Source organism: Otolemur garnettii, unplaced genomic scaffold (genome assembly GCF_000181295.1).
Source record: "Otolemur garnettii isolate 467f Iridium unplaced genomic scaffold, OtoGar3 scaffold00040, whole genome shotgun sequence".
NCBI classification, from domain to species: domain Eukaryota; kingdom Metazoa; phylum Chordata; class Mammalia; order Primates; family Galagidae; genus Otolemur; species Otolemur garnettii.
Window position 1 is genome coordinate 11,142,089 of NW_003852435.1, and position 27,663 is coordinate 11,169,751.

A 27,663-nucleotide genomic window follows, 5' to 3' on the forward strand; every position below is an offset into this window, starting at 1 on the left:
TCACAGACTGAGGAGGGAAAGCCCAGGGGAGTCTGGGGTTAGGGAAAGGATCATTTGGTCTTAGGTGCCTCTGAGCAACCTATTATCTTGTGCACTTTCAAAAACTAAAGAACACAACCTCAGGCATCCTTATGCCATGATGGTGTAATCTCACGACTCACTTCGCCAGGCTATCATGCTGGTCTGTGATCAAATAGAAAAAGGTACTTCTGCATCTCTCATTTTTTTAAATGACCACATTAGAATTATGCAGGCCACATCTAAATGGGAAGAATGTATTCTGAAAACAAGATTTGCCTTGACTGAACTTCAAAAGAAAAGAAAATATAGAATGAAAAGGAACAAGACTGGAAACTGAGAGACTGTTGAGAATGTTATTAACAAAACAATAATATTTACCTTGTTTTAGACAATTTTTTTGGTAATTTGCATTTAATCCTGAAAATAGTTCAAATAATTGGTTGGCAGTATCATTCCCACTTCGTAGATGACCAAACAGTGACACTGAAAGCCACACAGTAAGTATGTGGGATGTAGATGCCTGGCAAACTGGTAGACAGAGCTTCTGCACATTTCTGCTTAATATTCTTGAGGATTTTCAGAGAGGACGGTATCCCGGGCTGCACTGTAGGGAAGGAGAGAAGTGCAGAGAATAATATGCCTTGATGAGTGTTTCTATATCTTTTGCTTTTATTCTTTTTCAGCATTTTTTTCATCTTTCTCATGGAGATTTTAACTAAAGAGAGAGATGTGGTCCATTGAATGTCTACTGAACTACCAAGCTCTTAATCTCTGTTTGTCATTTCCTTAAATTTGAATTTTCCATGAATCAATACATTCTTGATAAACTCAACAAAATTTGTAAACCAGTAGAAATATTTCTTGACATTCAAAGTATTCTCTATAATATTCCAAAGCAAGACAGCTTGCACCAGATATAAAAGAGCAGCTTTACTATGAATTCTGTAATTGACAATGCCGCTTTCCAAGGACAACCTCTAACTTTCTTATATTTTTATAACTCATGTATTCAGATGGATGCATCTCATGATCTGAAGTAAAGCACCACTTCTGAAAACCTAAGTTCAAAATACCAAGTATTGTTAAAAATTGCTAAAGCAGTTCGGAAGCATGTTTGCTAGTTTAACAGTCACCATTCCTATATGTATTACATGATTTTGCAGATAAAATAAGTTCTTCTCATGGTTTCTAATCTATAATATGTGCTATTATAAGTTATAAAGCTGTTTTGCTCTGATAATACTGAGAAGTTATCATATTAGAGCTAATTAACTTTATTTATCTCTGAAGATCCAGGAGTGAGTTATTGACATGCAGAAATCTTCAGAAGAACATGACACCCAAATAGGTCATGAACATTAGAAGCAAAGACTGATGGACATGCATCCCTGTCTGCCTGACAATGAAGAATAACAAGAGTACCACTGCAACATGTTTTCAGAATGTTAACTTTTGAGGGACTCAAATCATAAGAATTAGTTTCATGGTGCAATAATCCTTAATCTTGTTATTGTTTTTCTTTTTTTCAGTGTTTCCATTAACCTCTACTGGGTTATTTAACTAATATTTCATAAAAATATATTGAAGGAGAGGAGTAGACACGTTTAACCTCTGAAGCATTTCAAAAGTCATTTCTTTACTAAAAACATACGTATTTTCAATGTATGCATACCAGACACATTACTCAGAGCTGTAGACAGAAGGTGAAAGAATAGACTTGATTTATGAGTCACAGAACTTATAGTCAATATGAGAAGTATGCACAGAAGTAAATAATTAAGCACAGGAATAAATATGTAAATGGGCCAGATGGTATAGCACTCTAATGCTGTAAAAGGAACTGCAGATATTTGCAAATGTATGGGATAGGACATTATTGAGAGATGATGGCCAGAAAAGTCTTTCTGTGAAGAAGATATTGAAGGTAAGTTTTAGAACATAGTAGAAAGCAATTAGGTATGAGTTGTGTAAAGAAGAGTATATTTCAAGAAAATAGAACAGCCTACAAAATATTAGAAGAAGAAAGGACAATTCCACGCAGAAAAACAGGGTGGACTTTAATGTGACCAAATTTTAGCAAGTAATGCATGATAGATGACAAAGAGATGAAGCAAAGAAAGGAGGCAGGATTAACCATGTAGGACTTTTTGTCATAGTAAGATAGTTGGCAATTTATTTGTTAGTTATCAGAATTTTTTGAAGAATCATACACCTGGGTATAGTATCATTTGTTTTATTTATTTTTTATAATAATTTCTTCTACTTTGTGAAAAACAACTCAGAAAAGTTAATTTGGGAAGATGAAAATATGAAGTAAAGCAATAGTTTAGCATTTAAAAGATAATAGACAGGGTGGCGTCTGTGGCTCAGTGAGTAGGGCACTGGTCCCATAGACAGAGGGGGGGTGGTTCAAACCTAGCCCTGGGCAAACCACAATGAAAAGTAGCCTGGCATTGTGGTGGGTGCCTGTAGTCCCAGCTACTCGAGAGGCTGAGGCAAGAGAATTGCCTAAGCCCAGGAATTGAAGGTTGCTGTGAGCTGTGATGCCATAGCACTCTACTGAGGGCAACAAAGTGAGATTCTGTCTCTAAAAAACAGATGATAGACAAAGGAGAAAAATGAAGAAATATTCATATTATTTTAAGAAATTATAGATTTAGAAATAAAAGATCAAGTAGAGATTACAAGTAATAGCATGGATTATAACTTGAGAAATTGGTAGCATTGGGAAATCCATTCAAAATAGTTAAAAATATTAAAGGAAAGACATTCCTGTTGAACTATATTAGGTTTGTATTGGCCCTAATAAAAATGTCATTATGTAATTTGGTACTGAAAGGAAAGGCTTGGAGATTGTCAACATATTTATATAATTCAGAGACACTTCAAGGAATTGAAGATGAGATAACAGAGAGTGAAAACAGTGAAACAGAAGAAAGAGGACAAGAATAAGTTGCAGACAGAGAAAAAGAGAGAAAAACAATGAGAAAGGGAGCTCAGAAGAAATGTACGAAAGAGACCCGAATTTTGTGTGATGACACTAGTGTCAAGAGAAGAGGGCATCATTAGAAAGACAGAAGGCAGCGCTGTAATAGTCAGAGCAGAGGTTAAATAAGGTAAATGCATTAAAGTTCCCCTGGACGTAACAATATGGAAGTGATCGGTGTCCATATAAATAAGAATGAGTGTGGCAGGTAAACTTGAAAGCAGACTTGAAGAATAAATGAGAAGTGAGAAGTTAGATGTGTCTGTAGACAACACTGTAAGAACTCTGTAAATATTATGAGAGAAATTGGTTACTATCTAAAAAGAGAGAGAGAAAGAGAGAGATCATTGCAGTAATTTAAAGGATTAAAGTATGACAGGGAGATTTCTTATAATTGATGCTATTTCAGAACTTGATATAGGCTTGTTCAACATTTCCCAATTTATAATCACTCACACTTTCATATGAGAGATGAATCACAACTCTAGCCCAGGATGAAGGAGGGAAGGGGCGGGGGACGGGAAGAGAGTTGGGTGGTTCAATAGAGGGAGGTTAACGGTGGGACTTCACCTATGAAGGATATTGTAAGGGTACAAGTCAAATCTATCAAGTATTGAACACAAATGTCTTAACACTGTGATTAAGTAAATGAGGTGAAAGCTATGTTAATTAGTAGGATGTAAGCACTTCAATTTGTACAAATAATCAAGACATTGAATCCCACAAGGGCATAAATGTATTCATGATGTATGTATATATGACTTAATAAAAAAATGGAAAAATATTTAAGGATTAAAGATGTTAAAGGATCAATCAACCAATGAGATAGGTAGAATATCTAAGAAAGATGATGGTTGAAGGAGTGAACTCTTTGAAAATATGACAAGAGAAGAGAATCAGGTTTAATATGAGGGTCTAGCCTCCAACAAGAGGAAAAGGCTTGCAAAGGTTGTTATAGGAGGTTAGAAAATAAGATAATTTCAGGTAAATCTGGAGGTTTGATAGTCACAATTAAAAGAGTACCTACATGATGACTTCTATTTTTTTTTTTTTTTAAGAATGCAGGTGCAAAGATTAATCTGATGAATACTGCAAAAAAAGAAATAGTAATTTTGGAAAGTTAAGAAAGGTTGACACATTGAAACTGTCATTTTGGAAAGTAGTTGTCATTCCAAAGAGGAGTTAAGTATTTTAGAAAATTTAGTAATGACTGTTTAGCAGTATTGAGGAGACATTTGAAGTCTAAAATTCTGAAAGCATAGAAAGTTAGCTCCATAGAATATTTTTCAGCAATATTAAATTGTCTATATGTAAGAGATCAATAGTTTTAAGTTAAACCAAGGATGTAGTGCTGCCAGGTGAATGTGTCAGATTAAAAAAGTTACTTTGTTTACATGTTTTAGTAAAGTCATTGCAATTGTGAGTGATGAATAAGAGATGATTAGTTGGAAGAGCAGGACTAGTAAACATAAAGAGACTAAAAGTCCTTAGAGACTGTTTGTTGTTGTTGTTTTTCAAACAGATCCCTCAACAGGTGCACATAAAAAGCAGTAGTTTGTGCTAACAAAGAAAAAAATGTAGAGATTTCAAAGATGACAAGGTTTCCATGAAGATAAGTTTCGGCGAAATGGTCACAGAAATAGATGGCTTTGGGGAACCGAAGGAAAAGGTTATTAGTAGTGAGGCATCCGGGAAAATGACATGTCAGGGAATACAGTTAGATCAAGAAGATGGAGGCTCCAGAGAAAAGGAAAGTGGTTATTGAGTTGGACTAAAATACGAATCTTCAATAAATGAAAATAGTATCCAAGAGGTTGGAAATTATAGTAACCAAAAGTAGACCCAGCTTATTCATTAAGATATTGAAATATAAAATGTAACACTTCGGGATGGCACTCGCCCATCTCTCACATGGCGAGAGGCTTGTAAGATTTCCTCATGACCATCATAACAGGCCTTGTTTCTGTCGTATTTTGTGGCTGAAAAGCAGCCTTGCTTCTTCAGATACTGCAGTTATTTTGGATGTAAAATAGCAAGATGTTACTTTTGTAAGACATCAGATGTTCCAAAAAAGTGCATCTGAATTGACACTAAATACTGCAGTGTCCCTTTATAAAAAGTCAGACGAAAACTGACAGTTATACAGTGAAGCCTGACATTTGAATATTTTGAAGTTTTTTCGTTAAGTCATAGAAATTAGTATATGGCTGTAGTTTAGCTTTTTAGGTAAAAGGTATGTTTCATTAGTGCATTTCTTAACGTTGATCACTATATACATGGGAATCACCTTTCCTTTCCATGATAATGTGTAGAGTATGATCATTGTGTGATGTTTTTAATTTTCTTTTTTTCTTTATTAAATCATAGCTGTGTACATTAATTTTCTAAAGCACTTTGATGACAGTGAGTGTTCAGTGGTGAAACATCCTCTATTGGATCACCCTCAAAATTTTTGGCAAGTCCTGAGTTGATAGCTTAAAGTCAAAAGTGAAATTACAGGTTCATTATTAGGATTTGGTGTAAAGAAATCCCTTCTCCCCTTCCCCAAAGGGATACTGCAGTTATATCACACACCCAACAGGCCCCAGGATGAAGATCAGAGCTTATATTTAATTAAGGTTTTATTCAGACCCGTTCCCCAGTAAATGCAAATTTAACAAGAAAATTAGATATATCATACGTTCAAAATGCTCATGGCAAATAATTATTCTGTATTCCTGCAAATAAAATTATTTTATACTATAAAAAATGAAATATAAAATGTAAAAAAAAACAGTAAATGGGGACAAAAAGAGGGGGGACCAGAAACATAAGCTCAGGGAGAAGGAAAACTTTTAGATGAAAATGAAAACAATCACAGATCAGGTGTAATTCTGAAGAAAAAGTGCCAGAACTTTACGGAAGCATTGCCATCTGGAAAGGAGCTGGGCAGAGCAACGAGGAGGGATAACATGCTTAGAGAAGGCACTCAGGAGGACTGGATTGGGAAGCAAGGGGGGACGGACACCAAGGTTTTTCACCCTCCGCCTTATAGACATTTTGCACTGGAAAATTCTTTGCTGTGAGAGACTGTCTTGTACATTATAGGACGTTTTGCCATATCTCTGAAATGGCTGAGGTGAGTTGGACTCTTCCCATAAGCCCTATTGTGACAATTATGTCTCTAAAAAATTACCACATGCCCCCGATGCGACAAAATTACCCCCCAGCTGAGAACCCTTGACATAGGCTAACATGGATGGGATGTTTTAAGAGCATCCCAGATGACTTAAAACCAGAAATATTTTGATGATATTAGATCATAGTACTGTCTACCCATATAAGTGGAAGAACAGAATGAATTAAATTTAGGTGCTTATCTTAATCATATTGTGGTGTTTGAAACAGATGTTATTTGGGCTGAATGCTATATGTGGCCTGGTAATATTTAAGTTGTAACTATGATAGGTAAATGATTCTATCCAAGGAATCTATTGATAAACTAGAACCAGTCACTCTATAATGAAAGAAAGTTCTTTTCCCTATGTTCTAAGAGAAAATAACTGTACAAATTCTTCTATGATTTAGATTTAAAAATAAATTAAAATAAGTTAAATAAAGAGGTAAGAGAATAAGTATGCAGTATTTACTATATGACAGGCATTTTTCTTTTTTGTATATATTCATGCATTAAGCCTATAGAAGCCCTCTAAAGTAGTCATTATTATGCCATTTTCCAGATAAGCAACAATCAGAGAATAAGAAAGTCAGATTGACAGCAGTGACGAGGGGACACACTGGATAGTAAAAAAAAAAAAGGATCAAGACTTAAATCAGACATTGGAATAAGATGACAAATTAACATGCATGTAATCTTAATAAAATTTGTATTCATCTGTTTCACTGAGGAAATGGTAGTTGAAATTATTTCTTTTTAACATTTATAAATATTATGAAATTATCTAAGTCTTTCTGGCTTCTTACTTTAACTTCTTTGTCAGTTGGCCAAGATGTATGGAATAAGGAATGCGATATGTTATCACAACAGCTCCTTTGGCTAGTAAGCTCAACGTTAAAAGTTCTGTACAAAATACTTGAAATGAGTGAATTTATTGATTATTTCCCCTAATCACACCAGGAACAAATTAAGTGCCCCATAGGGTCAAAACAAATGCATGGTAACTTTGGTCAACATTATTTTAAAAACAGTCTATATTGTTTCAGTCTCAGCAGGTAATGATCTATTTGTTTATCTTTGTTTTTGAGACAGAGTCTCACCATGTTCTCAGTCATATGCAGTAGCAACCTCACTGCAACCTCAAACTTCTGGGCTCAAGCTATCCTCCTGCCTCAGCCTCCTGAGTAGCTGGGACTACAGGTGCATTTCCATGACACACACCTAATTTTTCTGTTTTTAGTAAAGATGAGGTCTTGCTCTCGCTCAGGCTGGTTTGAACTCCTGAGCAATGATCCCTTTTTCTCATAATTTGGGGAAGCAAATTTTACCACTTTTTATTTCAAATAGAAACATCTGAGCTTTTGAATTAAATGAAATGAATATTAATTTTCTAAAAAAAACTTATACATATGAATGAGAGTCATTTTCATCACTTCTTGATTCCCTATTTTACCAGTACCAAAACTAATAAGAAATTGTCCAAATAGAGAATTTGTTGAGCTTCTAGATTGCAAATATTTGAGGAAAAAATATATATCTCATTTACTCAGTGAACAGTTTATAAATTGGACATTTACAAAGGCATAAGATCATTATCCTTTCAGAAGTATAATTTTATGCTTCCTAAATTAGATCTAGGCCTAGGCTATTTTGGGAAGGCAGGCTGGGTATAATATACAGTGTTTGAGAAATCAGGTTTAGCCCATTTTTAGCAAAATCACATTCAATTCAATAACCACTGAAAACAAAGGAAAGTCAATAAAAATAAGTTGCAAAATACTCCTTTGTAGATTTTACTACTAAATTTTCAAAAAGTTTTATACCATGAATTACACATAATCATAATTGATCAAACTTTGCCTCTAGAACTTTTCACACACATACACAAAAAAGAAGATCAATGGAATTGTGTACTTGTGTTCAATACAGTGCCCTCTATTTTAAGTTTATTTTTGTTCTATATTTAGTATGGTTTGCCTTGTTTTTTTTTCTTCTCTTGTTGTAGATGTATAAAGTTTGAAAGTACAAAACTGTGATTAAATAAAGAGGGTATTTATTTTTTAAGATCATATTTCCTTCAACCAACTACAGGAACAGCATTATGACCATTGCAATATCTCCCTCCCCATTCTGACAAGTAAAATGGAAAAAATACATCATTTTATGATTCAGTTCATGTACACGATCATGCAATCTGTATTCCTCAATCAAACTGACCACTGCTATGTATTAAAATAATACTGTTTTAATCCACCCTGGTAAAATTCCTTGATCCTGATGTTTGTCACCTGACAAGCTATTGGCTACATTGTAATTATAGACACGTGTCTCCTATAAACTCAATATTACTTATACTGGAATGTTAATGTCTTATAATGAAATAATGAGGAAATTGGTTCATATGTAACATTTTATCTAAAATTATGACATTGAAAATTTAATGATGTCTATTCTAGTTGATGAATATACATCTCGCTTTTATATTACCACTAAAATATTTTGCTAAATACTTTATGCTTCATTCAGTCTAAAGGAAAGATGTATATTGAGTCAAAAAACAAGAGACAAAGTAAAAAAAAAATTGACAACAGTTATGAAGATCATTACTGGAAATAAAATGTGTGAAAGTAGAAGATATCCGAGTACCGGAAATGGTTTAAGAGTGGGGAGGGAGTGGGGAAGCCAGGAAATATGGTGAGATATAGCTTCACATTTAAAATACTCCATTTACCAAGTATTTTGATGCCTGTAACAATTATACCCAAGAAGTCATTCATAAAACTCTAGAAGTCCCCTAAAACTTTATTCAAATAACTAAAATAACATAGGTCATTAATCAAGTTTGAATGTGAAGAGAAATAAGATGAAAGTTATAGTTTGCAAAAAAGGAATCTATTCTACCCAGCTTAAAGAATAACTAATTGATATACTTACGTATGCTCAGCAGTTAAGTGTATATTTGAATTTACCTAAGTTATCATCTAAGAAATTAAAGAAGGGTAAGTTACATTTTGGGGGCACCAGAGGAGAGAAAGGAGTTAACTATGACATCCAGTGAGCATTGGCATCTAGGAACAGTAGACATCAGGAAACGGAAATGATTGATAGGACTCAAATATCTGGGAGCAGGGTTACAACACATACTAGACACAAGTCAGGATGCCTCAGCAGTGGGAAAAGAACCAATATCATAATGGAAGCAGAGGAGTAGGGCAAGAGTCAGACGGCAAGTTACTACTTTGCCATGAGGATTTTCAGTTATAATTGTAAAAGTAAGTATAAAATTTGTGATAATAATTAGTTTTTTTAACATTCAAGATTGCACAGCACATCTATGTATTTATTGCAATATATCTAAATCTGTCATCTATCTAAAGGTAGAGATGAGACGAGGAACAGACACAGAGAGAAATACATAATTCCTAAGGTGCCTTAGTATCCGGGCTGCTTTTAAGGAAACTTGCATTTGACCTCAAATAAACATGTATACAGATAAACATGGTAAGTAACTGAATCCTTCTGAGTATATTGTTCTCAACACCATAGTGATGTATTCACTTCCTTTCAAATTTGTGGTGAAATGATATTAAATGTTTAAGCATTTATTATTTGGGATTATGTTTAAGTCTTTATTTCAGGATTTGGATTGACACTATTGATCACTAAAAACAATTTAGAAAGAGCTACCTCCTTTTAAGAAATTATGAAAACAACAAGCTCTCAACTATTGATTTCACTCACATTTATAACATCCTATAAACATTAACTAACTATATATACTTTCTAAATAAATGCTGGTGGTTGGGAGCTTGAGTATAGATTTTTTTTGGTGGTTGTTGTTGCAGTTTTTGGCCAGGGCCAGGTTTGAACCCGCCACCTCTGGTATATGGGGCCTGTATGTGGTATATGGGGCAGGATATGGTATATGGGGCTCTGCCCTTGAGTATAGTTTTATTTTTATTGTGTTTACTAACAGTTCTTCAGCCACCTCTATCCAGGCACACACTTAGTTGTCTTCAATACCTTTTCCCATCTATGGAAATATGCAGAATTGCTAAAATGAACACTACTTTTTATGAGCTAGAAAAATAACTTTGATTACCTCATGGCTTGAAAAAAATTCACACATGATACAAATCATATAATGGGTCAACAAATAAAGGAATGAGTACATGGTATGCTTCACTTCCGAAGTAGAGAATAAAATTCATATGTTTACATCTGAATTAGAATGCTAGTTTCTTATAATGAAAAAAATATGTAATCATGATTCAATCAGTGGTTTCACTCTTGGAATATGATGTCAGATTTGACAAATACAGTAGAACCTCTGTTAACTGACAACTTCCCTATATTGACCACATCCTTACATTGGTTCAATTTTCCTAGACTGGACTTGCACCACATACCAGTACAATAGACCTAGTTCCTTATGTTGAACACTTCCCTGTGTTAGCCGGTTTGTTACAGGACCCACATGGTCAATTTACCGAGATTCTACTGTATATCATTATAATGCAATAATCCTGTATTTTAATTATACTTCTTTTACCTCTTGATTTAGTATTAAAAATGGGTTTACAATACTATCTACACAAGTAGCTGGTTAACATTGGTTAGATGGTTAGATTTTATTTAGTTTTAGAAGAAGACTCTATTATCCTTTTTTTTTTTTTTTTTAAGCAGGGTTTGAACCTGCCACCTCCAGCATTTGGGGCCAGCACTCTACTCCTTTGAGCCACAGGCACCGCCTGACTCTGTTATCCTTTAACTGGGGCAGACTAGATCTATACTATCCAGACTAAAATTTCTGTTTTATTTTCTTTCCTCTATAATCCAGGAAACATTTTAAATAACTTTATCCAATTTCTCTATACTTACCCACCCTTAGATTTTGAGAGCATATTCGATGGAAACAATTTATTCTTTTTCTTCCTTAAGTTTATAAAATGTGCTTTTTTCTAACTTTATATTCTACTTTAAGTTTTTGTTACATGCCATCCTTTACATGACATCGTTTTCACCCCTAATGTCACTATTTACAAAAACTTCAACTTCTTCCTACATTCTTCCAATGGTCTTAGCCAGGGCTTGGAATTTAGCAACTACTGTAGGATATATTTTTATCTCTAATTGCAGGCTTGTGTTTGCAGGTTAAATAGGTGTCTTATCTTGGTTTTATAACTGAAAAATGGTTTAGTTTTTAAAGCAAACCACTGGCTATTAGAACTAATATACTCACGGGTAATAAGGACAAGAAGATGAAAAATGACCAGAAAGCACACTGTTCTGGGATCTTGTGTATCTTCTTGTAAATTAAGAATATTCACATAGCTTTAGGAAATGTGCAAGTTATGTTATAAACACACTAGATTAAAAACACAGATCAAAGAAATTATTGACTTGTAACCCTCAGAGGCACTTTTACAAATGATGTTTTTCCAAAGGTAAGTAATTATGAATTATGTGTGGTATAAAGAATGGGAAATCTCTTTATTATATCATAATGATTATTTCTCTAACCTCCTAAAAACCTTAGCAAGGTGTATTTAACAGCTACAAAACCTTCATCTTATCTGTTTTGCTAAAACTACAGAAATGTGTTGGTTATCTTTTATAGATCCCTCTCTCAGCCTTTTCAGTCCTTAATTTTTGTCCTCTTTTCACCCTGTACATTTCTACATCTCTACAGGCCCCACTGAAATATTTGTTCATTTCAGGGCTATAGCTGCCTAAGGCAGTAGCTGAAGATTCCAGCTGAGCTAAACAGTATATTTGTGCTTTGCTAAAACATAATGTGTTTTTGCTAGGTTTGCAGTTTTTTCCTATTATAGCACTTTTCAAGATTCTATCACCTTTACAGCCTACCTATATTTTCTCCAATGCTGTTCACAGATATCTGAAAAAAAAAAAAAAAGTCTACTTGGCATTCTTCTCCACATATGTTGATATGGATTCCATCTCTGACCCAAGAGCCCTCTCCATATAAATGTGCCCATGATGGATGGTGACCTCCTCTGATATTTACAGTACTGCTATGGGGAACATTACACGGGATTAGTGATCTGTGAAGGAAGCATGCTAGGCTTGCTGAGGCACTCTGTTTTAGAATTCAATTATGTGGTTAACAGCGAATTGTTATGTCCTAAGTTAGAAATATGTAATTAAAACTGGTTATTTAAAATATGTGCAAATTCTACTCAAAGATCCTTTTATTAAATAAAATTCCATGCAAGTCACACTATTTAATTATTTTTTCCTAGTTTTTTTTTTCCCATTATCATACAGTGGATCAGAATGAACATAACATTGGTCAACTTATGACACAGAGTTGTTTCTTGTATCACATGCAACATTAAATTTAGATAATCCTTCATTTTAACTTCCATTCTTTATTCTTTGCTCCAAGAAACCTATAGAGCAGGTGTAATTTCTAGTCTGCCATCTACAAAGCTTAGCAGGTGTCATTCTTGTCCATACATGAGGAAACAAAAAACAAAACATGGACACACATTGGAAATCAACCACTCTTCTTAATTCTACCAGAGCATTGAGGTCACAGGGCACAACTACTCCCTCCTCCAAATTGAAGAGACTGGGGGGTAGAAAATGAGCAACACTGTTTACCTGAGCTGAAGTGCAACGGACAAAAGACTCCCTGGGAAACAGTACCGGAGTAGAAAAAAGAGATTTCCCATTCTTTATACCACACATAATTTATAATTACTTACCTTTGGAAAAACAACATTTGTAAAAGTGCTTAAACAATCTAAAGCTTGTTTATCTTTTTAAAAATAATTATTATTTAGTTAGTAGTTGTATATCTCTATAGCATAAATGTGATGCACTGATACAAGCATGTGATGTAAATGAATCAGATCGGGGTAGCTGAGGTATATCACCTCTGTTATTAAAGACTTCTTTCTGTTAGGAATATTTCCATTCCATTCTTTTACTTATTTTAAAGTAAACCCTAACTTATTGCAGTAAAAGCCACTTTGTTATAGTATCAAGTATTTTTTTTAATGAAAACATTCACCAGGGGTGGTGCCTGTGGCTCAGTGGGTAGGGGACCGGCCCCATATACCAAGAGTAGTGAGTTCAAACCCGGCCCTGGCCAAACTGAAACAAAAAAAATAGCCAGGCATTGTGGTGGGTACCTGTAGTCCCAGCTACTTGGGAGGCTGGAGCAAGAGAATTGCCTAGGCACAGGAGTTGGAGGCTGTGTGATGCCATGGCACTCTACTGAGTGTGATAAAGTGAGAGTCTGTCTCTACAAAAAAAAAAAAAAAAGAAAAGAAAAAAAAACATTCACCATAATATTTCATTAAGAACCAGGAGAATTCACAAATCAATGATATTTCTTGTGATCCACTAATCTTTAATTCTACCAAAAAGTGTCATTTTTAGTGATTTTTCCTGGAAATACAATTCCCTGTAGAAATAAGTAGTATTTGACATCCACTCAACTTTGCTGCCACATTTCAGATACACTTTGTTTTCATTTCAATTATATTTACAAAAGAGCTAAGTGAAATCATTTTCCTAAATAGAAGTAAAGAAAATTGAATAAAGTGAGTAATGATAGAGACACTTCTATTGTCACTATGAATAAATTATTTGTACTCTACATGTCTACTAATATTTCACTAATGATAAGAAATGAACAATGTATATTTGCTTTCAAATCATTTTTAATTTAAGTATTTAATGATTATATTCTAAATTTGTTTCAATAATAGCTTAAATAGAGACTTCAGAAAAAACTTATTTTAAATGCAGAAGAAAAGCAGGTAATTACAATTTTTATGCTATCAAAATTATATTTTATTCTATGAACCTTCATGAAATTAAATATTTCAATGATTGCAGAACATACTTTAAGTTAATTGCCAATAGAAATTTAATTTGTAATGATTCCAGACACCATTTCTCATCTATCTTTCAGAGAAGAATTTAGAATTATATTTTAGCATCCGAGTAGTCAGGCAATTGCTAATTTGAAACAATTCTGCCTGTTCTCAGATCCCACGTCTGCCATCTTAGACATATTCACATCTCATGTATCCAAATTTAAATATAATTTTTATTATTTGGATAAAAAATATAAAACTTAATATTTTTTTCTTCAGTTTTCCTGACTGCATGCTAGTAGTGAGTTGGAAAAGCATTTATAACCATTTGTAACAACCCAAAGATAATCTCCTTTTAGAGACATAAATAAATTGTTAATGTTGGTTTTTAGCAAGAATATATAACAAAACCAAATATCTAAATCACTTCTGGTATTAGACAGTGACCATTCAGCTAAAATTATAAATAAATGTTTTAATTTCTTAAGAATACATAGCTTAATTAGATAATAGGAGAAAATTTTGCTTGGAGGTAAAAATTATATACAAATGCATTTTTATTGCATTACTTGCATTACTCATATGGTTCCACTTAAGTAACTGTGTTTAAGAACCTTCTAACTGTATTAACTAAACAAATACAGAATATTATTCGTAATATTTACAGATGGTATTATGACTGGCCATATGTGGCTTAAAAGGCTAAACAATCTCATAAATGTCTTTGTTTAATGTTGAATTACATTTCCCTTTCAAAAACAAACTAATATTTTTGTTAAACTTAGACTACCCACATATGTGCACATCGGTTTGTATGCATTTATCTAAAGGATTTGATGATATATTTTTGACTTTCTGTACTTCTTAATCTGCTTTGCTAAAAAATTAAACACCAAACAAATTTGGTATCAACGAAGGAGACTATTTCTTTTGTTGTGGTGGTTGAGACAATCTCTATAAACCAAGAAATAAACAGCTAAGAATATTAGTATGGAAGACATGAAAAAGTTAATCTTCAGAAAAACAGAGCAATAAAAACAAGGTCTGTCCAAACTCTTCATTAATAATTGAAGCCTGGGTGCATACGTGCGATGCTTTGTAAGTAATGAGCACCAGGCATAAATATTTAAGAGTTTGCTTATGAAATGTGTCCTAAATTATGTCTAAATGTTAACAAGGATGTCTTATACTTGACAGAACAATGAAGGACATAAATATTTCAAAGCAGCAAGCATGGCAGGTGGAAGCTAAAAAACACAAGGCAGCTTCCGTGTTCGTCTAACTTACACTTCAACCTTCCGATATGTGCTTTTTAACTTTAATGGGAACAAAGTGTTTCCTCATCAAAGCCAGTGTTTACATCTGTTACATCAAAGCTATAGTGGGATCTCTTTAAAGTACACTTATTCGACAAATAAAGCATACAAAGTGATGTGTCTTTGTGGTATAAAGGGAACTGACAAATAAGGCAACTTACTTGAAGTGAAATGTTCTCCTCGATAGCTAATGCACTCTTTTTCTGACCCACATAGATGATGACAATTCTCAAGGGTACTGCTGCACATACCAACACACCTGTAAACACACATTCACACAGACACAGATGTGCATGTCAATACATGAATCTAGCAGAAAATGGAACAACATTGACTGTATTTTCCATTGACCTGAAAAATATATTTCTTCAATACTGATATAATAGCACAATGTCATGTAGAATAATTTGTATACGTAAGTAATCTAACATGTGATTTCTTTTGTCATAGCAAAAGTTTTAACAAAGCATGGTCAAATATAAGTAAAATAGCACAGGTGGTTTTGTTCAATGAAAAATATATGAAAACAAGATTAAGACAAAGCTCTGATTCTACCACAGTTCAGCCACAGATATATTGCATAGTCTTAGAAAAAAATACTCACATTCTTCTGAAATAATATTGTGCTCAATAGAGCAATAAAAGTAAAGGTCATCGCTATATTCAATTCTAACACAAAATCATTTGACAATATAAAATACAAAAATCTAGACAAGCACTGAAACTAGTTGATATAATAATATTCAAGAACTACAGTATAGAAATATCTTTATTAATATGAACATTTAGATTGCTAATTCTCAGTATGAGTGACTTTTACTAAATCTTATGATTTTTTCCATACAATGGTTGTTTTTTGTTTTTTGTTGTACTTTATTATACATGACAATAGTCATCTACTCTTTATTTTATTAAATCCCATCTCTTGTCCCAGCAAAATGTCTCTGAAATTACTCCTTTAGACATTATCAGTAACTTACTTACAGCTATATCAATGTTTTCCTGGGAAAATGTTTTCTCATCCTAAAGCACTTGACAACCTAAAATGACAATGAGCATTACTCTTTGTCTCCTCTCCTATATTCATTTATACATATGTTTATCGATTCATACTATAAAAATACCAGTCTTTTACTGTGAATTATGGTTCTAGTCATGACCTCTAAGCTCTTACTCAAAGTGCCTTATATTTCTAGTATATATCGTCATAGGATTGTATATTCCGTTCCTCTAAACTGAAACAATAATTCCAAACTTTACAAATCAGCTCTTAATTTAAAAGTCAACATTACTGTCATAGAAAAAAAATACCTGGATCTTCTATGAACTTTATGCCTAAATTTCATTCCATTAGTTTTAAATAGACTGGTTTTCTTTTGCCAATTCATCCAGTTCAGATATTTCAATGTTCAATTCAATGCCCGCTATGGCTTTAGAATTTTCTCATTTGTAACGTAGATATCGACATGGTGTAAACTTTACTTTTGAATTATTTTTCAGTGTCTTTCTCTTATCTATGTCAAAATTGATAGTATGTAATCTGATCTGTCAGTGGATTCTTGAAATCACACTTGAATTATTTATTCCTTTCATAACTCCTCCTGTGTGCTCTCTATCCTTAGTATGTGAAAATCATGATGAACTAGAAAACTGATGATTGTATTCATCAAAAAGGAAAGCCAATGTCTGGGGTATGGAGAACTCTCAAAGAACTCAAGCTAGACCTCCCATTTGATTCTGCAATCCCATTAATGGGCATCCACCCAGAAGGAAAAAAAAAATCATTTTGTCATAAGGACACTTGCATTAGACTGTTTATCACAGCTCAATTTACAATTGCCAAAATGTAGAAACACCCTAAATGCCCATCAACCCAGGAATGGATCAACAAGCTGTGGTATACTTATACCATGCAATACAATTCAGCCATTAAAAAAGATGAACACTTTACATCTGTTGTATTAACCTATTAACCTGGATGGAAGAGAAATACATTATTCTTAGTAAAGCATCACAAGAATGGAGAAGCAAGAAACCTATGTACTCAATTCTGACCTAGTGCATGGTGGGGGAAGGGAAGTAAGGAAGGGAGTGGGAGCATCACACCTTTTGGGGGTGGGACACAATTATAAGAGGGACTTTACCTAACAAATGCAATCAATGTAATCTGGTTCTTGGTACCCTCAACAATAAAAAAAAAAAAAGGCAAAATTTCTCAAAACACAAATCCCTTCATAGTTAATCCTGAGTGATACTTTAAGCAATCATTCAACTTCAACATTCTGCTCCCATCGTCTCCAATATTCTCAAATTGTGTCAAGTCTTGTATATACTTCATGTTCTTTCTTACTATATGACTTCTGTGCTTGTTGTTTCCTCTTTCTTTTTATATAGATTGTTTTCATTTTCTCTCTCCTTTTTATATAGATTATTTTCATAAACACAGCTCAGGAGTCACTTATATAGTAACTACTTCTATGAGATACTGACTAATCATTTTCCCACCACAAGCTTTATGTCACTATGAACCTTTCCTTCAAAACACTTTTTCACAGCCACAGTTACATATGATAGTTAAATTAATATCTGTCTTTCGCACTACACTTCAAACTCATGAAGGCAGAAAATATTTGCGCTCATATTCACCATTATATTTCCAATACATACTAGAGGCCAAGAACTATCTACTGAAAGAATGAACTTCAACAATGACACCTTAGCTTGGTTTTTCCTGAACCATTGATGTATGCCTGACATTGCTTCGTCTTTATGTGTGTAGAAAATAAATCTTCTTTTTATTTCAAATAAATATAGAGGTACAAAGTTTTAAGTTACATTCTTCTCAGTCATGTTGCACTGAGAAAAATAATTTCTTTGTTCCTAATTAATAAAGTGATTACCAATGTAACAGTGTACATAAATTCTGATGGCAAATCAGAATTTATTTTCTAGCTGTTGTTGAGCCCTTCACTCAAGGTGAAGATTAATCTTGATTTATACTTAGAATGTATGCATACTGTTACTTATAGTTACCACCTTCCATAATTGTGTATACATGTTAAAAACTAATCACTTAGTATGAGAGATACATTAAAATATATCTTTCTAACTTTAATTTTACCCACCATTTTCACTGCTGGTGTTTTTAATTATGGTCTTCAAACTAAGCATACGAAGAAAGAGGCATAAGAGAATTTTACTGAAGAAAATAATTGCTTTAGTGTTGGTATCACTGTATAAAACAAGGTAGGCAAAGAGCCATAGCACTCAGTCTGTGCAAGGTGGGTAGTTACTTTGAAAACAGAATGTTTTGGCTCGGCGCCTGTGGCTCAAGCAGCTAAGGCGCCAGCCACATACACCTAAGGTGGCGGGTTCGAATCCCCAGCCTGGGCCCGTCAAACAACAGTGATGGCTGCAACCAAAAAATGGCCAGGTGTTGTGGCGGATGCCTGTGGTCCCAGCTACTTGGAAGGCTGAGCCCAGGAGTTGGAGGTTGCTGTGAGCGTGATGCCATGGCACTCTACCAAGGGGGATAGCTTGAGGCTCCGTCTCGAAAAAAAGAAAACAGAATGTTTTCTATAGTCACACTATAGAATGTTTTCTACAGCCAGGTGTTGTGTTAAGAAATTCTTTTTGACATCATTTACTAGAAATGTTTCATGATGGATTTTGGCAAGGCAATGAAAACTTGAAATTCATGTTATTTACTTTCAGAGTATAAATTGTCAAAAATATGTGGATATTTTTTAGCTGAGTAGATTTGTAAATTTTAATGGGTAAGTAAAATAATATGGGTACTATGTCCCTATAATATCTGCTTTCGAAAAACATTTTGTTTGCACATAAAATTATAGCATCTAATGTAATGTATACTAATTTTGCTTATATTTATACATGCTGAAACTTTTCTAGGCAAAGATTGTATATAATGCTTATCTATCCTCAGTACCTTACACAGTACCAGGATATAGCAGTAAATACAAATATTATTGATTGAAAGTATATTTCAACCCCAACGTTAGTGTTTAAAATGTATTAAAACTGATTTGGGGTTTTTTGTTTTTTTTTTTTTTGACACATAGTCTTACTTTGTTGCCCTTGTTAGAGTGCTGTGGCATCAAAACTCACTTCAACCTCAAACTCTTGGGCTTAAGCAATTCTCTTGTCTCTGTCTTCCAAGAACCTGGGACTACAGGTGCTTGTCTCAATGCCCAGCTTTTTTTTCTTTTTTAGAGATGGCATCTCTCTCTCCAGCTCAGGCTGGTCTCAAACTTGTGAGCTCAGGCAATCCACTCACCTTGGCCTCTCAAGTGCTGGGATTACAGATGTGAGCCACTGTACCTGGACTAAAACTCATTTTTATAACTCTAGGATATGGGAAGAAGAATGTCAAGAACATTTATGGTGAACCTAAGAGCTTTGTGATTACTAAAAAGTAGAAAAGAACATAAAAACAAAACAGATTAGTCCAAATATGTATTATTTTCAAATGAAAATGCATTGTCAGAAACAACTTTTCCAAGTGGAAATTTCTTATCAAGCTCAAAACAGTCCTCAATCCTGAAGTTTCACATAGAAAATACCAAAATAAACTTTTCATTTATACTCAGCATTCCCTTATGTGAAATGTGATATTATTTATCTTTTATTTTCTGAACAGATTGCCTAAGGTACCCTTTAGATTAGAAAAAAGTGTTTTTATGATACATCAGAATATAATTTTAATTATAAAAATGTTTATTTGCATAAATTTCAAGATAATATTTTATTTAATATCTTGCATTTGACAACTTTTTAAAGTTAATTTTACATTTTTATCAGTTTTGGATATTAATGTTATCCATGTTTTATTGGAGGTTGCTAAAAATTCATTCCGATTGACATCATCCCTTCAAATTCCCCTAAAATATAAATAATGGCTATTTTTTAATATAGGATTAGATTGCAAAACCACACTTGGATACAGAGGATATTACATGCACATGTAATTGATTTCTTCAGTTTGTGTATTCATTGAGTGTCCGACCTTTACTTGTCTCTCTCTTTCTGCCAGCAGTGGACTTTCTTATACTTTGTGCATTTTTCAACCTCAGTCTCGTCAACACTATTCTTTATGGGAGATTTTGGTGAAGTATCATAATCTATAACAAGATAGGTACAGAAATTAGAGCTGATGGACCTGGAATCAAAACTCAGATTTCTCATGTACACACTCTGAGTTAAAGGAAATTATTCAAACTCTCTATGAGATGGTGTTCTCATCTGGAAACTGGGTCATATTAGTGGAAGAATCATAACATCTGGTAAAGTGTAAACAGCTTAGAGTAAAATGTTCACAATAGTTGCTGACCTGATAAGTTAAATGAAATATTAATACTCTATTTGTTGGTAGAATCAATCACTGTAATCAATTAGTAAGTAAGGTAACACACCTGTTTGTTGCGTACCTAAATGCTTTCTGGGAACACAGTGTGAATAAAACCACTATTGTACCCATTATTACAAAGCTAATAGTAACATTTTACTATGTATCATAAAATTTACAAAACTTCACAGCTGTTTGATCACTTTCTCTTTCTACCAGAATGGAGACTTTGATTATCTTAGTTTTGTAGAGCTGCTATAATAAAGAACCGCAATTAGGAGACAGAAAAAATAGAAATTGTCTCAAAATTCCAGAAGCTAGCAGTCTGAAATCAGGGTTTCAGCCAGACCATGCTCCCTCTGAAACCCGTACATAAATTCTGTCTTGCCTCTTCCCAGCTTTCGTTAGTCTGCTGAAAATCACTGATGGTTCTTGGCTTGTAAATGTGTCACTCCAAGGTGATTAGGATCACCTTACTGACCTCACCTTAACTTGTGCATATGGTACATGCTATATTTTATTCTACATGTGGGTTAGCATAACTTATATCTCTGGCGAAAATCTCCAGTAATCCTCACAGCCATAGGACGGAAAGAGTTTTCCCCTGATAGCCTCTACTGTTAACTCTCTCAATTCATGTATCTGGTCTTGGGTCATCACCTGTTAAATTACCTACTGGAATGGTCCTGGAGGTTCATTTCCTTGTTCCTTCTGGTAACTTACCAGAAAGTTGACTCAACCAAACTGTGCAAGTTGACAGAGAAATAAGACTTCACATGATCATTCTTGGTGGTAAAGTTCTTCTCAGAGCTCTAGTACGCATACCGTGTCCCTCAGTACACACACACTCTGTTATTTCTTGATCCAGGAGTTCTCATTAATTTGAGAAACTAGGTTTTACTAACCTATTTTATGCTAAACTTTAATTCTGTAAATATGTACCCTAGTTTGGAGTAGAGTTTATTCTCTCTTGGAACATTGACAATGGCCCATGTAGAACATTTGTGCCTGCCCTCTGCTGTAGAATGGTAGGAGGCAGGAAATAGTGTGGGCCTTGCAACTTTGCTACATGCATGTATAATTCCCCACATAAACCTCATTTGTATCTTCTCTATGTACTACTAGAAGTGTGTGTTCATGACTCCCAGGCAAAGATATTCCCAGATGTGAATTCTTAACCTTTAATCTGTAAGTACTAGCTCACTATGAACAACATGCAATAAACTCTAATAATACTGAACAGTTTAAAGGTTTTACTAAATACATAAATATTTCAGACAAGAGTCATGATGAAAGATACTGCTTTTCACTATCTTGCTGATCCTATCTTGTTAATAACCCCTCCCTTAGTTGCTTCAACTATACTTCCAGATAGACCCATAGAATGTACACATTATTCTCCTTATATCAAGAACACTTTTACCCTTCTTTAGAAATCTTGGTAACAAATGAATTCCAGATTCTACAAGGCCCATGTTCTATCTTAAAACATTTATTTGAAGAATTTTTTAACAGTAGCCACCCTCTCTATCTGATAAATTCTGTGGAAACCAGTTAAAATAACATTTTCCATTTCTTTATGGAATGAAACACGGAAAATGAGATGTTTCATAGAAATTACATCTATATTCCATGAATGAGATCAGGGCATTTTAGAGACATCAAACTTTTTAACTGTCAATGGATGAGAGGTTACAAGAAACTTGTGAAGGATACTAACTTTAAGATGCTTAATTTCCATTAAATATGGGCTTTAAATAATCTATTTAATTACTAAAACTAATAATTTGACCTATAAACCTGTGTTAAATTATCAGTCAGCTTACTGTGAATATCAGAATCTATAGGAAAAAAATATAGATTTCTTTCATGTCAGTAGCAGAAAGAATATTGACTGAAGAATTTGGAAATAAAATTGATCAAATTCATATATTCATCTTTATTTCTAAAAAGCCCTTGTTTGTATAATTTTATTAAAAATGAAAAATAAATATTGAAAAAACTAGACATAAAAAGTGTTTGAGATCCTTGACTGAAAAATTCATAATGAAAATTTTCATATCTATATATATTTATTAGAATATTATACTTTACACTGATCCCAGTTCATCTCTGCTCTGAGTGCTATTATTTTTGAATATTATAAAATACGTTAAATATAATTACAAACTTTGCCTATACAAACATATCAATATTCTGTATAAAATGATTTGTCAAGTTAATAATTAATTTAATCTAACATGCTTCACTGAATTGAGAAAAAGCCTTACTGAACTTGTAGACAAGTTGGTCATTTACTGTTAAATAATGCAAACAAATCTTCCTCTTATAATGAATTTTATAGAGAAAATTTTCTATAATAATAACTTGCTCAGTAACTCAGAGATTCTAGAACAATAATATTTCAAGTTATATTTATTTTCAATGCAATTCTATTTAAGTTTGGGTACTGAATAAAGATTTTTGACATAATTATTACAGACATTGTATAACAGGAGAACGTGGGACATATTGATGTTCAGTTGTTGTAATCCTTTCATAAGTTGCTTTTAGAAATGTATACTATCAAAAACTATTTTCTAATACAATTGAGCATTCCAATTATTTTACATGTGTTTTATTAATTTGCTTCTACAAAATTATTTGTAATATCAAAACTATTTTTTTGGAGTTGTATGCTTTTCTGAAAATGAAATTCATTTTGTTTCATATTCATGATAGCTTAAGTTCTCAATTTCAAATCTCCTGATATTTTATTTAAATTGAACCTAGTATATCTGTATACATACATTTGCGGAGGATTTAAAGGTACATAATTTACTATATGGAAATTATTCTGAACTTAATGGGTAGTATAAAGTCAACATTTTGTGCTTTATTTTTGAAAGTTATTCTAAAATGAAAATAAATAGGTAAGTCCTATTTTTAGTTAAATTGAGTGAAAACTTGAATTTGCAAGTAACAATAAGCTGCCTTATACCAAGTTAGAGGTCTATATGATGAAATGTGCAAATGTTCTGGTTGCAAGTTATGAAAAGCTAGACTTTTCCTTCCCAAAGATGGAAATCAAATCCTTACATGTAACCTATTAATTCCTTATTTGCAACAAGAACAAGGAGCAGCTACTCCTTACAGAAGAGAATCTGGACCCAGTATAGCACCAAAAAAAAGAGGAAACAAGAATAAATAAGGAATCATACAGCTTAATAGCTATACTTGTATAGCTATACTTGTATCATTCTATGATTGTCTCTCCTAAGATAAAGAGACACAAGACACTTAAGTGTCATAAGAAAAATTAAATTTATTTTGGATAATTCAGTTAGAGTCAGATCAATCACATGGAAATAATGGATTTCACGCTATTTCACTAGCTTCAGAGATGAGTCATCAAAAAGAAGGCTGCACAAGATCTATTAAAAAAAAGAGAAGTGACAGGTGACAAACAAAAGAATATTTGCTAGGAAAAGTAAAGTTACAGACAGTAAAAAAAAATAATGAACCAAACATTTGTTCAAGAATTATACAAGAAACCACAAGGACATAAATTTCTTTTAAAGCAAGATCATAGAAAGTTAAAATCTCATTTGCCTAATAAAACAACAGAGATATAAATAGAATTAGTAGTGCCAAAACAAATATTGATATTTTGTAGTGAAGAAAGTGAAAAGAAGTATTTTACTTTTCTTCATAGTAACAACTCAGGTGTAATCCAAAATAGAAAAACTTTTATTTACATAAAATTGTGGTTAGAAAATAACCAGAATTTTCATAATAATTAGAAGAAAATAATAAAATGCAAATTAGACCAGATAGCTAACAATTTTTATTTATTTTTTTTTTGATGGGAAATGTAGCTTTTATTAACTAACAAAAAATCATTAAATGTTTTGGCCAAATCAACATGAAACACTTAAAATGTTAAATTACTCAACTAACATGGTTTTCACCTTTCTCTTCCTGTTTTCCATAAAGACAATGTTAATTTTCTGCTTTTTTTAGTTTTCCAAAGAGATCTTAATTTACAAAGATAACATTCTTTTTTTTTTTTTTTTTTGCCAGGGCTGGGTTTGAACTCGCCACCTTCAGCATATGGGGCCGGCACCCTACTCCTTTGAGTCACAGGCACCACCCAATTTAACATTCTTCTCTACTTTCTAAGCATCAGTTTATCTTTTTTATTTTTTTTTTATTAAATCATAGCTGTGTACATCAATGCAATCATGGGGTACAATGTGCTGGGTTTATATACAATTTGAAATATTTTCATCAAATTGGTTAACATAGCCTTCAGGGCATATTCTTAGTTATGTGTCTGTGTTAAGACATTTATAGTCTACATTTAGTAAATTTTGCACATACTCTCACTAGTTTAACCTCAGCAAATTTAAAAGAATAGAAATTATTGCTTGCATCTTCTTGGACCATCACAGAATAAAAGTAGAACTCAATAACAACAGGAACCTGCATACTCATACAAAACATGGAAACTAAATAACCTTATGCTGAAGAATAGCTGGCTTACAGACAAGATTAAGAAGGAAATTACCAAATTTTTGGAACAAAACAATAATGAAGACTACAGCCCCCTACAGATCTAGAGGACTGATGTGAATCCTTGATGAAGAAGAGGACCTGGATGTGAAGGCTGCTGGAGGCTGTGTAAGGACCATTGGAGGAACGCTATGGTCTTTTCTCATAAAACTGGAGCGGTTCTCTACCTTGTTTCCAAGAATTCCAGTTCCAATTCAGAAGAATATTGATCAATGGATTAAAACCCCAATGAGACAAATCAAGAAAGATGGGAAAGAAGGTGCAGAGGAAATAGATATGTTGAACGCAGATGTTCACGGTCTTCAAGCACATCACAGAGTCCTTGGACGTCACCAGGAAGATCAGGAAGTAGACGTCATCATCTGGGGCCACGGGTCTTCCAGCCTGGAGAGAAAGAACGCCCGCAACTAGAGCTTGAAGCCACGGAGGGGAGAAAGAAGATTCCAGAGTACTGATGAAGGGGTGGTACACAGGCAGAGCAGAAGTGGGGAAAGGCAAGGAGTCGCAGTTGAATTCACAATAGAAAAGGGAGTAGAAGAGACAGGTAGGAAAAGAGAAAGACAAAGAGAGAGGCAGAAGACGAGAACTGTGGCTATGGTAAGGAAAGAGGTACTGACCGAGAAAAGGAGAGGAAAAGATCAAGAGAAAGATCCACGGAACAGAGAAATAGGAGAGAGGTAGAAGAGAAGAAAGATAAAGAAGGCAAAGATGACAGATGGCATAGAGAGGACAAAAAAGATTCCATGAGAGAGATAAAGCACCGCAGAAATAGAAGCTGAAATGCAAGGAAACGGAGCAGGAGCTGGAGCCGGGAGAAGTCGTGTCAACATAAAAGTAAAGAGAAGTCAAGGAAACGAAGTAGCAGCCGCTGTCAAGGAAGAAGTGACAGTTTTGAAAACACCCCAAACCAGAAACAGCCTCAGCAAAGAAAAATCTGAAGCTTTGTAGAAGCAAACTATGTTCCCTTAAACAAGATCACCGTGTTATTAAAGACCAGTCAGACAGACATGATCGTCGAAGGAGCCAAAGTATAGAACGAGAGAGCCAAGAAAAACAGCAGAAGGACAAAGATGAGACGGTGTGAAAAACATTTTTGTAAAAGCTTATCACATTGAATCCTATATATGTTTGATTTAATCTGCTTTTTTTCCCCTCCAAATTCAGATTGTGCCGTAATTATGCACCTTTCAAACTCCCTGTAGGCTGCATTTTCCTTTCTTCTTTTGTGTAGGGAAGTGCCTTTGCTATCCCATTTATTGCACAGATGTTTTCATCCAGTTGTTGAGTTTGATAGATGATGCACAGATTGTTCTTGTATTTTTATTGTTTGTTTCTGAAATGTACAGTCTATACATATGTCCTGAAAGGTTTTAATTCCTTTGGCATTATTGCTATGTTGGTTAAATTTGTATAAAGTAATAAACCGCAACTAATTGTATTTTTTTTTTTTTGTAGGTACGGAATTACGGCTTGTGTACTGAAGTTAGCATGGCTGTGCTTTTCATAATAGAATACTAAAGACTTTGAGATGGATCCTGGATGTCTATTTTAGGAGAATTATATGCTGTCAATGTACATGAAGACACCAGTTGTAGGATTAACATTCTTGTCCACTGTATGTTATCTTGGAAGGCTCTTGTTAATATTCTCACAGTTAACCTTTAGAGAGAATTTATGAGAAATTCCTTTCTGATACAGAGGTTTAAATTAGGCTGTGATTTGATCAAAAGTCCTTTAGCATTCTACCTCAAAGGGACCCAGTTAGTATGCATAAAATTTGTTCACTTAGTTTTCCTTTTTTATTTGAAAAAAATACATATGTAATCTTAATTTTTTGAATCCTTTCTCAAATGTTTAAAGTACTATATTAAAGAAAAAAATCAATGTCTACAAAGTCTAGCATTTGTGCAGAAGTCTATACTAACATGTAATTGGGAGAGGGTGGGGCAGATGAATAGAAAAACAAATTCAAGCCTCAAGCTTCCAAAGCATTTTTATAAATGGAAAATACTTAAGTTATGAAACATCTTGACATGGTGTCCTTTTTAAAATCCAAACTTTTTTATTGATAATGAAGATTGCTTTTTGAGTTTTTAAACTTAATCTGGAATGAAGTATTAATGCCATGCTGCACTATTTAAGATGATCTCCAAATTATTTGATAGATTACTGCTAGCTGTACAAGTTGAACTAGAAGCGGTTCTTTCACACATGAATTTGGAATGGAGTGTGGAATAATAATTATGGAGATGAATGAAGAAATGTGTGGTAACAAATTGGTTAGATACAGTTTTCTCAGTTATCTGAATTTTTACAAGTTTAAAACCTTAGATTCAAAGTCCATTTCTTAAAGATTGCTTATGGATTCTAGTCTATGTATCATCACTTTAGTCATCACCTATTTTTATTTT

General features: G+C 33.5%; 1 pseudogene; it reads left to right on the plus strand.

Annotated features, from left to right (window-relative positions):
- Positions 1-4,634: 4,634 nt before the first annotated feature.
- Positions 4,635-26,348, plus strand: LOC111725417 (annotated as a pseudogene).
- Positions 26,349-27,663: the final 1,315 nt, after the last annotated feature.